Here is a 10,000-nt window from a genome sequence, read left to right as displayed (position 1 = left end):
TCACGTCATGAAACAAGCCAGACACGGCTGTATATGTCATCGTCACGTCATGAAACAAGTCAGACACGGCTGTATATGTCATCGTCACGTCATGAAACAAGCCAGACACGGCTGTGTATGTCATCGTCACGTCATGAAACAAGTCAGACACGGCTGTATATGTCATCGTCACGTCATGAAACAAGTCAGACACAGCTGTATACGTCATCGTCACGTCATGAAACAAGTCAGACACAGCTGTATGTCATCGTCACGTCATGAAACAAGTCAGACACAGCTGTATATGTCATCGTCACGTCATGAAACAAGCCAGACACGGCTGTATATGTCATCGTCACATCATGAAACAAGTCAGACACGGCTGTATATGTCATCGTCACGTCATGAAACAAGCCAGAGACGTGGTGTGGTGTGGTGTGGTGCGGTGCGACGTGGTGTGGTATGGTGTGCTGTGGCGTGGTGTGTTGTGCTGTGCTGTGCTGTGCTGTGCTGTGCTGTGCTGTGCTGTGGCGTGGCGTGCCGTGCTGCGCTGTGCCAGCGGAACTTAACGTTCGTTGATGGACACCGCCAGTTGTTTTCATCACACCAATGACAGCTTCAGGTCAAATCACACCCATGTTGATGCTCAGTCTGACGATGGAGGCCACCATTTCGGAGATGCTGAGCAGGCGGCAGAAAGCGCAGGGCAGGCACAGGAGCAGAAACAGACACCCTCAGCTGTCAACGTCATTGTGCTTCCTGCATTTACTCTTCATTGTCGCTTCAGATCCATCCATGCTGCTCGTCTCTCGGCACGTCATGATTCATGGCACGTCAATCAGGCCTTCCTTCCTTGTCCTGACCACTTCATGGCATTTGTATTCTGGTCGGGGTTTTTTGTTTGTTTGGGGTTTTTTTGGGGGGCGTATGGGTGTTCAACTAAAAGGTTGTTTAGACCAAGGGAATTCAACTAGCATTGAAAACACAACTAAATTTACTATTTATAACTGTATAAAATGCCACAAAACTATGAAAAGAAAAAAAACAAAGATAAGAAGAGAAAAGAAAGGCATGAAAACAAAGTAAAGAAATATTTTTATAAAAAAAGAAGAAGAGGAAATGAAGAACAGAAAAGGAAAGAAAGGAAAGGGGGGGGGGGAGGGAAAAGAAGAATAAAAGAGGTTAGAAGTAAAGGCAAGGAAAGATAGCAAAGAAAGAAAACATAGCAACAGGGTATCGTCACTGCCCCTTCACCGACAATATGATCATGTCACAAAGCAGCATTTCCCCTCAAACCCTCACCCAGTCCATTCAAAATCACATTGTTTATGAAACAGAGCCGAACACGCAAACTGCCACACTATATACCTCCCCCCCTCCCCTCTCCCCTCCCCACCCCACTCCGCCCCCGCACCTCCCCCATCCCCCGTGCCCGCCCCCCCCCCCCACGCCCCCCACCTTCACCCCCTCCCCCCCGCCCCCCTCTCCCTCCATCCCCTCACATTCCAAATGAAGTGGATTTACGAAACACACACACACACACACGCAGACATGCGCAGACACACACACATACACACACTCACACACACACACACACACGCACACACACACATAAACACACACACACGGCAAGAAAACAAAAAAAAATATCTATATGCAGATATATGTAGATAAAGTTACATATATAGAGAGAGATAGATAGGCCTATGACTCCTTCATTTGCATAATCATTCGATTCGCCCCGAAGCTAGTAACGTCAGTGATAAGGAAAATTGCTATAAAAACCCCTTTCCTTTTCCTTGCTGTGTTGTTGGCGGCAATGTCCATATTCTTTCCCTGTGTTTTTTCTATTCACATTGCTTCAGCACACGTGGTGTGTTGTTGGCGGCAATGTCCATATTTCTCCCCTGTGTTCTTTCTATTCACTTTGCTTCAGCACACGTGGTGTGTTGTTGGCGGCAATGTCCATATTCTTTCCCTGTGTTTTTTCTATTCACTTTGCTTCAGCACACGTGGTGTGTTGTTGGCTGCAATGTCCATATTCTTTCCCTGTGTTCTTTCTATTCACTTTGCTTCAGCACACGTGGTGTGTTGTTGGCGGCAATGTCCATATTTTTTCCCTGTGTTCTTTCTATTCACGTTGCTTCAGCACACGTGCTGTGTTGTTGGCGGCAATGTCCATATTCTTTCCCTGTGTTCTTTCTATTCACTTTGCTTCAGCACACGTGGTGTGTTGTTGGCGGCAATGTCCATATTCTTTCCCTGTGTTCTTTCTATTCACTTTGCTTCAGCACACGTGGTGTGTTGTTGGCGGCAATGTCCATATTCTTTCCCTGTGTTCTTTCTATTCACGTTGCTTCAGCACACGTGGTGTGTTGTTGGCGGCAATGTCCATATTCTTTCCCTGTGTTCTTTCTATTCACTTTGCTTCAGCACACGTGCTGTGTTGTTGGCGGCAATGTCCATATTCTTTCCCTGTGTTCTTTCTATTCACTTTGCTTCAGCACACGTGCTGTGTTGTTGGCTGCAATGTCCATATTTCTCCCTGTGTTCTTTCTATTCACTTTGCTTCAGCACACGTGGTGTGTTGTTGGCGGCAATGTCCATATTTCTCCCTGTGTTCTTTCTATTCACTTTGCTTCAGCACACGTGCTGTGTTGTTGGCGGCAATGTCCATATTCTTTCCCTGTGTTCTTTCTATTCACTTTGCTTCAGCACACGTGGTGTGTTGTTGGCGGCAATGCCCATATTTCTGCTCTGTGTTCTTTCCATTCATTTTCGTTCAGCAGACGGAAAACATCGTGAATTTGTTAAAGTTATAATATTGTAACATACATTCTACATTTCTTCAAGAGACGTAAAGAAAGCCAGTCAAAGAGTGGAGGGGGAGAAATGTAGAGTATATATTACAATGTCGTTCACCAATTGACCTGTTTCTTTCTGTCTTATAGACGGAAAAGTACAGCGGAAGAAATGTGGAATATTGCCAGCTGTAGATCTGACCTGCGTTGGGCTCACTCGGGCTTCCAGTGACTCAGTGACAACGCTGTCATCTGCGTGGTGAAGCAAGAGTCATGTCTGGTTATTTCGGTCTTTCCTGCAGGCCAGGCAGGTCCCGTTTAAACTGGGCCATTATCCCAGGGTCCCTCATTGCGGAAGTGTCTTCCCCGACACCGGAAATGGTCCAGATGACACCGGAAACACTGTTCCCGGAAGATGAGAGTTACTGCGCTGTTGTGGAGGCCTGCTGTTGTTGAAGGGTGATTGCGGAAGGAGATGATTGGGCCCCGCCTTCCGGAGCCCAGACCGAGACGCAATCAGTTTGAGTTCGCTTCCCCTGTGGCATGGTCTGTCTGTCTGTCTGTCTGTCTGTCTGTCTGTCTGTCTGTCTGTCTGTCTGTCTGTCTGTCTGTCTGTCTGTCTGTCTGTCTGTCCGCGCGAGTGTTCCGTATGGTGTGGTGTGCGTGTGTGTAAGTGTACGTGTGTGTGTAAGTGTGTGTGTGTGTGTGTGTGTGTGTGTGTGTGTGTGTGTAAAGATAAGATAAGAAAAGAGAAGATTAACTTTATTATCTCATCAAAAGAAATTACCTCAGGCGCGGCAAAACAAACGTAGATAATTGCTCAACACAAAAACATCAACATGACTTATTGAAAAAAGATTCGATAACATATATGACGTTAATATAAAACTGTTGCATACATTCACTAAATTAAAATGTTGTAATTAATCATCATTGTAAACATATTGAAATACACCACGGCTAACATTGAATGTATTATATTGCACATTAAGATAAGAATAACTTTATCATCATAACTTGAGCACACCACTCCTCTTTTGCAACATCTCCACTGGCTCCCTGTCTCACACCGAATAAAGTACAAGATCAGCACTCTATGCTACAAATGTATTCACAAATCAGCCCCTTCCTATCTCTGTGGCTGCCTTCACCTCTACACTCCATCTCGCTCACTACGATCAGCTTCGGATCCACTCCACTTACGCATACCCAGATTCAAACTCTCGACTGTTGGCCGCCGTTCTTTCTCTGTCTCTGGACCTCGCAATTGGAATGAACTTCCTCTTTCGCTTCGTCAAGTCTCAACACTCAGCTCTTTCAAGTCTGGCCTTAAAACCCACCTCTTCCCAAAATAGCCTCCCTTCCCTGCCTCTTCCTTGTCTTTAGTTTCTCCAGTTTTAGAGTTATGCGTGCGTGAGAATGACTGGTGCGAAAGCGCTTAGATTTGTCTATGCACTAGATTCAGCGCTACATAAGTACCATTATTATTATTATTATTATTATTACGCAGTAATTAGCAGTATAAGTATATCGAAGGACACGAACATCACACAATTTCTATTGCACATTCATCCTACACACTGCCACACATGTTTAAGTGAATGAATATCTAAGAAATTTAAACAAAATGTGTGTGTGTGCGTGTGTGTGTGTGTGTGTGTGTGTGTGTGAGAGAGAGAGAGAGAGAGAGAGAGAGAGAGAGAGAGAGAGAAACAAACAGCGAAATAGCAAAAAAAGAGAGGGGGGACAAAGAAAGGACAGACAGGAAAGAGAGGGAAAGACTGTCACTTTTTGTACAAGCAACAACAAAATCTGTCGAGAAACTTCTTCAAACACAACAGCCAGAAAATCAGAAAGAAAAGGGAAGAGAGACAGAGAGAGAGAGAGAGAAAGAGAGGGAGAGAGGCAGAGGCAATTGACACAGAAATTGACAGGCAGAGAGAGAGAGGGGGGGAGACAGAGTGAGGGGGGGAGAGAGAGTGAGAGAGAGGGGGAGGCACAAAGATAGAGAGAGAGAGAGGCAGAGGTAACTGACACAGAAATTGACAGGCAGAGAGAGTGGGGGGAAGACACACACACACACACACACACACACACACACACACACACACACACACACACACACACACACACACACACAGGCATAGGTAATTGACAGAAATTGACAGGCAGATAGAGAGAGTGAGAGAGAGAGAGGGGGAGACAGAGAGAGTGAGAGAGAGAGAGAAAGGGAGACAGAGGGAGACAGAGAGAGAGAGAGGGAGAGAGAGAGAGTGAGAGAGAGAGAGAAAGGGAGACAGAGGGAGACAGAGAGAGAGAGAGGGAGAGAGAGAGAGAGGGAGACAGAGGGAGACAGAGAGAGTAAGAGAGAGGGAGACAGAGAGAGTGTGAGAGAGAGAGAGGGAGACAGAGGGAGACAGAGAGTGTGTGAGAGAGAGAGAGGGAGACAGAGGGAGACAGAGAGAGTGTGAGAGAGAGAGAGGGAGACAGAGGAAGACACAGAGAGAGTGAGAGAGAGAGGGGGGGGACAGAGAGAGAGAGTGTGAGAGAGAGAGAGAGAGGGAGACAGAGGGAGACAGACAGAGAGAGAAAGAGAGAGAGGGGGGGTAACTGACACAGAAATTGACAGGCAGAGAGAGAGAGTGAGAGAGGTGGGGATCGGGATGAAGACGAACTATACATGTTTTGTTTTGTTTTGTTTTTTAAACTGTTTACTTCCTTTTATTTCATTTTATTTTCCTGTAACAGCTGTGGAAAGGGTTGGGCCTGGGTATCTGTGAGCTGTGGAAAGGGTTGGGCCTGGGTATCTGTGAGCTGTGGAAAGGGTTGGGCCTGGGTATCTGTGAGCTGTGGAAAAGGGTTGGGCCTGGGTATCTGTGAGCTGTGGAAAGGGTTGGGCCTGGGTATCTGTGAGCTGTGGAAAAGGGTTGGGCCTGGGTATCTGTGAGACTGAACATTGATGATGTATTGTGTGCCGTCTGTGTGGCGGGGGGGGGGGGTGTGGGTGTGGGTGAGGGAGGTGGTGGGGGGAAGGGGTTTGGGGGGGGCTGGAGTGTATTTGACGGCTTTTGTAAGTGAACACGCGTGTGTTGGGAGTGCCTACAACTTTGTAGGCCCATCCCTTTTTTTTTTTCTTTTCTTTTTTTTTTCTTTTTTTTTTCATTCTTATTTCATTCTGATCAACTTTTTTTTTCTATCTCACATTTTATCATATTTTTAACCTATTTACAATGTTTTTTGTTGTTGTTTTTCGCAAAATTGGTTATTTGGTTTAACTACCTTTCAGTTCAATTTATGCTAATGTTTTCTGCAAACCGAAGGTTGGCCCCCCCGACAAGCCCTGAACGGCACGTTGAGTTTTGTGACTGCACTCACACCCTGCCCCCCCATCACCTTCCCCCCCTCCTCCCACACCCCCCCCCCCCCACCCCCACCTTCCCCCTCCTCCTGCCCTACCTCTTCCTCTACAAGCAGGTGTTGTGTAGCGTATATGGATCTGTCCGCACGCTTCGACATCTGAAACTGAAACACGGTCGAGTCATTTTCCGTCTAGGCGTGATTTAGCGATGTTCTTTGTGACTGCACCTTCTCTGTAGCGAACCTTGTGGAGTCCATAATATAGCACCTAAAAAAAGAACGTTTGTGTGTGTGTGGGGGGGGGGGGGGGAGGGGAAGGGGGGGGGGGGTAAGGGGGAAGGAAGGAGACTAGAAGGCGGGTGAGGGTGTGGGTAAAAGGGAGTGGGGGAGGGGTGGGTGTACAATAAAAACACGCGATGAAAGTCAACCACGGTAGGTTTACACAGTCACACATTAGTACCAAAAAAATAAAATAAAATAAAATACAATAAAATGAAATAACAAAAATCCAGTGTCGTTTCAGTGGGAGTCGATGGCACGACAGCGTTCAGGCATAAATAATGGTGTGGTTTTTTTTTCCCCGCGGCATATGGTGAACACTCCAGGCATCGTCTTCCCATCGCTGTTTACATTGTGAATCACGCGGAAATGACCGACTTGAACATATCTCTCTCTCTCCCTCTCTCTCTCTGTCTCTCTCTGTCTCTCTCTCTCTCTCTCTCTCTCTCTGTCTCTCTCTCTGTCTCTCTCTGCCTCTGTCTCTGTCTGTCTGTCTGTCTGTCTGTCTGTCTCTCTCTCCGGAACTTGTGACTATATCTGTATAAAGCACGTAAAATAAGAGAACTCGCGTTGGCATGATTTTTTGGGGGTGTGTGTTTTTTTTGGGGGGAGGGGGGCCAAAAATGATGATGAAAATGAGGATTAGTTTTTTGTGACATCTCTCCACATGTGGCAAAAGCCTTTTGCTGAATAAACCGTTCATATTCCTAGTCCACATTCTCTCTCTCTCTCTCTCTCTCTCTCTCTCTCTCTCTCTCTCTCTCACTCTCTCTCTCTTTCTCACTCTCTTTCTCACTCTTTCTGTCTCTCTCTCTTTCTCTGTCTCTCTCTCTCACTATCTCTCTCTCTCTCTCTCTCTCTCCCTTCGTCTGTCTCTCTTCTCTCTCTTTCTCTGTCTCTGTCTCTCTCTGTCTGTCTCTCTCCCCCCCCTTTCTCTCTCTCACCCCACCCCCTCTCTCTCTTGTAGCATTGTATATCTTCCATTCATTGAAACAGACTGTGAAGAACATATCAATGCCAGTAATTTTCTACAGTTTTCTACACACGCCACTAGTGAACGTGCATCTAGGTTTACAGGCTTGCGGGTTTTTTTTTGTTGTTTTTTTTTGGGGGGGGGGGGTGGGGGGGTGGGGGGGTGTTTTTTGGGGGAGCGTTGGGGGGGGGGGGGGTTATGTGTGTGTGAATCATGAAGAATTTTGTGCGAACTATGCGTATTTCTTTCCACATCTGTTGCGCCGTTAAGAGCAAGCATGCGTTCAAAAGCTAAGACAATGTCAAAAACAAGAAAACACATAATGAAGATAAACCAACAACAACAACAGCGACGACGACGACGACGACGACAACACCACCAATAACAACCACAAAAAAACAAACGAAGGAAGGGATAAAAAAATATATATATATATAAAAAAAAAAGGACACTCAGAGCACTTACCTTTTCAACAGAAACAATGACAGAATCCCTCGGAAGTTAAAATTCCAACGACCTCATCCGAAGTGAAAGCCCAGGCACATAAAACCGTCACACAAAACACAACTTGTTTTCTTGCCAGTCTTGTTGCTTCCCTGTAGAACCAATTGATAAATAAGAATACCTCACTAAAATGTTGCATCCTTCGTGACAGGAGAGATTCATTGATTGTGCTTCTAAAATATAATCAACTCGATGATACAATGGTGGGTTGTATCTGAGGGGGGGAAAAAAACCCCAGTCATTCGCAGATACGCGCACACATTGAACACTGTTCAGTTAGCAGTTCAATCAGCTTTCCTGTATACCTTCCTTCTTTCAAACTCGTGCGTTCGCTACTGTTCCGTTTTGCGCGTGTCACGGACTCAGGAAGAGAGAGACGGAGAGACAGAGAGTAGGAGAGAGAGAGAGAGAGGGGGAGGGGTTGCGGGCTGAGTTTTCCGCTGAGCTCGCGCTGAGCTTTCGCCGTGCTGTTTCGACACAGCGACACGACAGAACTGGGAGCGGCGACGACGGGCGGCGCTGTGGTGTGCTGCATTCGTTTTGTTGGACGTGTGTGTGTGTGTGTGTGTGTGTGTGTGTGTGTCTGCCTCTGTGTGTGTGTGTGTGTGTGTGTGTGTGTGTGTGTGTGTGTGCGTGCGTGCGTGCGTAAGTGCGTGTGTGATTTCAATTTATTCAGCCATACTTGTCGTTCGGAAGCTTTGTACACAGCACAATCCCCCATAATCAGTCTCCGCCCACCTGACACCTCACACACCCACACACCTAACACCTCACACACCCACACACCTAACACCTCACACACCTAACACCTCACACACCCACACACCTACCTAACACCTCACACACCCACACACCTAACACCTCACACACCCACACACCTAACCCCTCACACACCTAACACCTCACACACCCACACACCCACCTAACACCTCACACACCCACACACCTAACACCTCACACACCCACACACCCACCTGACCCCTCACACACCCACCTGACCCCTCACACACCCACACGCCCATATAACCCCTCACACAGCCACACCCACACCTAACACCTCACACATCCACACACCCACCTAACCCCTCACACACCCACACACCCACCTGACCCCTCACACACCCACACACCCACCTGACCCCTCACACACCCACACACCCACCTAACCCCTCACACACCCACACACCCACCTAACCCCTCACACACCCACACACCCAATTAACCCCTCACACACGCACACACCCACCTAACCCCTCACACACGCACACACCCACCTAACCCCTCACACCCACACACCCACCTAACCCCTCACACCCACACACCCACCTAACCCCTCACACACCCACACACCCACCTAACCCCTCACACCCACACACCCACCTAACCCCTCACACCCACACACCCACCTAACCCTCACACACCCACACACCCACCTAACCCCTCACACACCCACACACCTAACACCTCACACACCCACACACCCACCTAACCCCTCACACACCCACACACCCACCTGACCCCTCACACACCCACACACCCACCTGACCCCTCACACACCCACCTAACCCCTCACACACCCACACACCTGACCCCTCACACACCCACCTAACCCCTCACACACCCACACACCTAACCCCTCACACCCACACACCCACCTAACCCCTCACACACCCACACATCCACCTAACCCCTCACACCCACACACCCACCTAACCCCTCACACCCACACACCCACCTAACCCCTCACACACCCACACACCCACCTAACCCCTCACACCCACACACCCACCTAACCCTCACACACCCACACACCCACCTAACCCCTCACACACCCACACACCTAACACCTCACACACCCACACACCCACCTAACCCCTCACACACCCACACACCCACCTGACCCCTCACACACCCACACACCCACCTGACCCCTCACACACCCACCTAACCCCTCACACACCCACACACCTGACCCCTCACACACCCACCTAACCCCTCACACACCCACACACCCACCTGTCGCCTCACACATCCACACACCCACCTAACCCCTCACACACACACACACAAACACACCTAACACCTCACACATCCACACACCCACCTG

At 48.3% G+C, this 10,000-nt stretch overlaps 1 protein-coding gene across 1 annotated transcript in view; it reads right to left on the bottom strand.

Moving 5' to 3' along the window:
• LOC143296433 (5-hydroxytryptamine receptor 4-like) overlaps positions 1–8,258 on the bottom strand; it is a 100,999-nt gene extending 92,741 nt beyond the window's left edge. Inside the window, exon 1 of the mRNA XM_076608363.1 lies at positions 7,855–8,258. The gene's annotated coding sequence lies outside the window, so the exon portion shown is untranslated. The remainder of the gene's footprint in view (positions 1–7,854) is intronic.
• Positions 8,259–10,000: the final 1,742 nt, after the last annotated feature.

Source organism: Babylonia areolata, chromosome 2 (genome assembly GCF_041734735.1).
Source record: "Babylonia areolata isolate BAREFJ2019XMU chromosome 2, ASM4173473v1, whole genome shotgun sequence".
Lineage (NCBI taxonomy): Eukaryota > Metazoa > Mollusca > Gastropoda > Neogastropoda > Buccinidae > Babylonia > Babylonia areolata.
Note: the sequence above shows the minus strand (reverse complement) of the source record. Positions and strands in the feature narration are given on the sequence as shown.